This window comes from Seriola dumerili, unplaced genomic scaffold (assembly GCF_002260705.1).
Source record: "Seriola dumerili isolate Sdu_G_001 unplaced genomic scaffold, Sdu_1.0 BDQW01000331.1, whole genome shotgun sequence".
NCBI classification, from domain to species: Eukaryota; Metazoa; Chordata; class Actinopteri; order Carangiformes; family Carangidae; genus Seriola; species Seriola dumerili.
In genome coordinates, this window is record NW_019174586.1 from 10337058 (window position 1) to 10341440 (window position 4383).

Sequence of the window (4383 nt, forward strand, 5' to 3'; positions counted from 1 at the left end):
ACCAAGAGCAAAAGCACCTGAGAATGTTCTTTTTTTGTTTTTCTGCCAGTGAGTCCTCGCCGGGGAACCAGCAGCTGGTGCACAGAGGAAACAACAAACGTGTTGTTAAGACCAAAATGAAGCTCTACATGTTGCTCCCACAATGAGAGTCTGCTGCATCTTGTCTCTGAAGATCAGAATGTTTCACTAATCACTTGGCTTTTCCTTGTCAGCAAATAATCTGAAAAGTACGTGAGGTAATATTAGCTCACACTAATGATGACGACTCTGAATATGTGAACCACATGATACGGACACGGTGTAAAGGCAAAAACAGGTTACAGACAATGCAGATGTTTGATGCGTGCATTCTGTTACACTAAGTATTCAACAGTCAGCAAAAAGCAGCTCCTTTTTTTCAATACTTTATAGGAGCTATTTGTAAGTTTTTGCTATTGCTGCTTAGCCAATGTTAGCATTAACAGCTGTATACTTTTCAGTCTTGGCAAGAGCTTTGATGGGACGACCCATGCTACCCCAGTAGAAGAAGAGAAGTGACAGCAAAACAAGGAGACCTGATCTTGGCGAGTAAACGAATGAAGTTTGATGCTGAACTCGCAACAGACTGGTAAACAGCTGTTAATACAAAACAAACCAAACAGCTCCTTTAACCAACAATTAACCAAAGTTTTCATAGCCTGTGCCTAATAACATGTGGTATGCAGGATGCAAACGCCAGTCAGGTGTGCATTAGATCATTATGGGATGCATGAGATACATGAAATGAATTCAGCTTCTTTCTTTTTTTTTGAGTAAAACTTTTAAAGCAAATACTTTCCACTGACTCCTGTAAACAGTTTCCAGCCTGGGGATTAGTTGAGCATCTTAGTCATCTACCAAAAGACTGCATTTGATTATAACCTCTCCCCATGTGATAAGTAGGGTGAACACCTAAATTAATCCTGGATATTAAGGTCAGAGTACGATGAAGCTGGATGAAGACTTTGCAGTAAACAGAAACGCAGTCTTTCTGTGTTCATTTACACTCCATGTCAGCTAGGTCGCATTTAATGAAAAACTGAGGATGAGGATTTAGAAGTTTTATGGATCATAAATGTGTGAATAACTTCAAACAAGCTCAACAATAAAGATCCAGTGTTCAACGCTGTCAAAAGATTTAAACAAGGGAAACACATCCAATCCAGAATAATGAGATTTAGGACACATTTAGAGCAACACTTATTTCTGTTGGGTGTGAAACATGTGAGTAGTTCAGCAATCAAAAGTTAAACACTGGACAGGCTCTGGTGTGTATTGTTAGTGGCTTCACACACTTGCTTGGAATTAAGTTCAAGGACCAGAATCAGTAGACAATATTAGTATGTTCTTTTTTTGGCGAGCGCTAGTTCAAACAATTCAGCTCCAAAAGTAAAACATCCTTGATAAAACTGTTGGAGCATGAACACTTCCTGACATTCGCGCCAGTCAACGAGAACACAAATACAGGCAAGAACGCACATAGAGAACGACCTAGTGAGTGGGCAATATGTTGCATTAGCCTGGCGAGCTAAAAGGTCAGTAACGGAAGAAATAAAGCAATAATTTGGGTTGCTCCTTCAAAGTATTATCTGGGTTGTGGCCTGAGCTCTAGGCCCAACTCTGGGAAGTCTGTGCGGCCTGAGCTCTAGAAAGAGCACGAACGCCGCCGGAAAAGAATGTGTGCAAGTACACGACGACTGCGTAAAAAGTCTGGGAACGAGGTTGCAGGGTCAGAGGTAACCGAGGCGAGGTGCTGCTGTTCTCGGTCAGACGTGTCAGGCTGCAGGAAACCCGCCGTTACGTCTCGTCAGAAAGGTGTGGCCCCCAGATCTGCGGCAGCGCCCCTTGACCATGAGGGACATCGGTGGCAGCAGCGGCAGCAGTCTGCCCTCTGACTGCCAAGCGCCAAAAAAGGAGTCTGACCTAAATGGGCTGTGAATGGCAGAGGTGTAGCCAGAGATTAACAACGTGCGGCAGCTGGAAACAGGTCGCGTTTGCACACAATAAATACTGTTGCACCCTTCCATGCAGAACGAGACTCAGACGTTATAGGTGTTATTAATAGAACAATTATAGGCAGAGCAAGAATAGCATGTTTATGTCCGAACGTCGTCACAGCCAGGGAAAACACATTACAGATATTTAACACCAGGATATACCCATTAAAAAAAAAAGTGAGACTTGTTAAAATGGAGACCGAGAGACTCGTATTTCCACGTGTGACTTTTGTCTGTGTACTTGCTTGTACAAACACGGATTATCTGGTAAAAGCATGCACTGTACATAGCTTAAATGGATTATAAATAGCACCACATGGCTTTGGAAACGGTTCAATTATCGTGCATAAAAGCATTTTTTAAACATTTATGAGAGCTGGGTTCCGTTTCGAGAAATATCCCTCTGTCTTAAGCTCACAAAACAAACTCTGACCCGTTCAACACAGTTGTTTGCGGTTCGGGGCTTAAACTAAAGGACAAAACGCTAAGAGAATCATGGAGTCACGTCCTTTTCTCTCCTCGTGGAGACGAGTCTTCAATCTGACTGAGTTAAAAGTTGTTTACTCTGCTGTGTCCTCTGTGTATACTGCTGTTTGGTTTCATCAGATTGATTACTATGGATGTTTTGGGACTTTTTTCTGGCTCTCGGAGGAAGCGGCGAACTGCTCAGCCGCATGCTAATGTAAAACAGAGCGGGATGATGCGGTTTTCCCTCTGACACTGTTTGGATGGGTATGTAAATGTTTAACAGTGGCGTGAGTAAACACACACAGGGGTTAGGTGTCGGGGGTTTTGAGGGGGGCCTTGTTTGGCCGCTGAGGATCTTAGCTGTTAACGCCGGCGCTGTGCACGGCAAGCGAGATCACGACACACAACTGCATGTAAACACAAAGCTACTCTTACCTTAAAGAAACACTGACATCACATATAGAGGAATCTTCGCCATAAACAAAACAAGGGAACAAGTGAAAATGCAAACCTGGCAGTGTGCTAAAGAGGGTGTTGTGCTTCTTTAGTTCTACTACACGGCACGGATTAGACATTTGAAGATGTGTTTGCTTTATTTCATTGGGATTGTCTTTGCAGGAGCCCAGGTTCCCCACACATTACACACATTACGACCACAAAGTTGTCACAAGGATACAGTGATATCTGACAGCTCAATTACACCAGCAAACATGATTAAAGTTTGAGTGAGTTTTCTGTTTTCTGCAGTGTTTTTCGGATTAGAAATGGGGATTAATGACAAGTCATTCGCTGTCACTCACGTGCGTGCTGGTAGTTACTCTTCTGTTTTCTTTGTGGTGCATCTTTTAAAAGTCACTGCTAGTTCTTCAAGCTTAAACTTTGTAAGCTTGGTTTTAGTTTATTACATTTATTTATTGTTTATGTACAACAACACAGAGACGCATTGCACCAACTAAACTTTTTAAAAACATTGAGCAGTGGGTTAGTCACATTATTAATAATAAAAAAAGGACTTGTAATAATCTTGGCCCCTGTCAGATATGTTTAATATTTGGTTATGTCCTGTAGAAATGGATGAAGACATGATTTAAAAGAACATCTTTTAGGTTTGTTTGCAGAAAGGCAGCAGGATCTTCACAACGCGATGCATGAACAAAATGATTATGTCAGTTACCCAAATGTCAAGACTGCGTGACGTCAACTTCACATTCCCTTTAGCTAATTTTCATCTGCAGCCTCTGGGCAGTTAGACACACCACAACAGTAAAGTTCAAATCACAAAATACGACATACCAAGTAAAGTTATATACTCAGTAAGACAATATTCATTCATTGAGGGGGTCTAAAGTATTTTGTTGGTAGACAATCAGAGAGTTACACAGACTCAGAGTAGCCTGAAACTTGTGGGTTTACTTAGTGTTCAGCACATAACAGTTGTTTTCTCCCGTTCCCACTATACATGACACACTTCTCCACGCTGCGCTGCTGGGAGACTTCTGAGTTTTGAATCACAGGAGGATGTTTGACGGGCTCAGCGTGGTCCCTGCGCTAAACCACACAATATCATCACCCCCAGCTGTGAGTGTGTGTGTACATTGACTGATTATGTATATATTACTCGTGTTCTTACTGGAGATGCCATCGGTATCAAACGCTTTCAAATCCACTGGATGAAAACAGGTGAGCTGCGTGTGATGTCTTTGTTAAAACTTTGTGAATACTTGTCACCATTGTACAGAATGCGTCATCTTGTTTTCATCCACTGGCTTCTTCCTTCTTCTTGGTTTCTATCTAGTTGCTGGCGTGTTTTTTGACACAGGGAGTGGAGGAGGAAGTGACTGGTCGATGGCGCCAGAGGTCCAACGAGACAATCATCGACAAGGACCTGAATGTAGGTGGT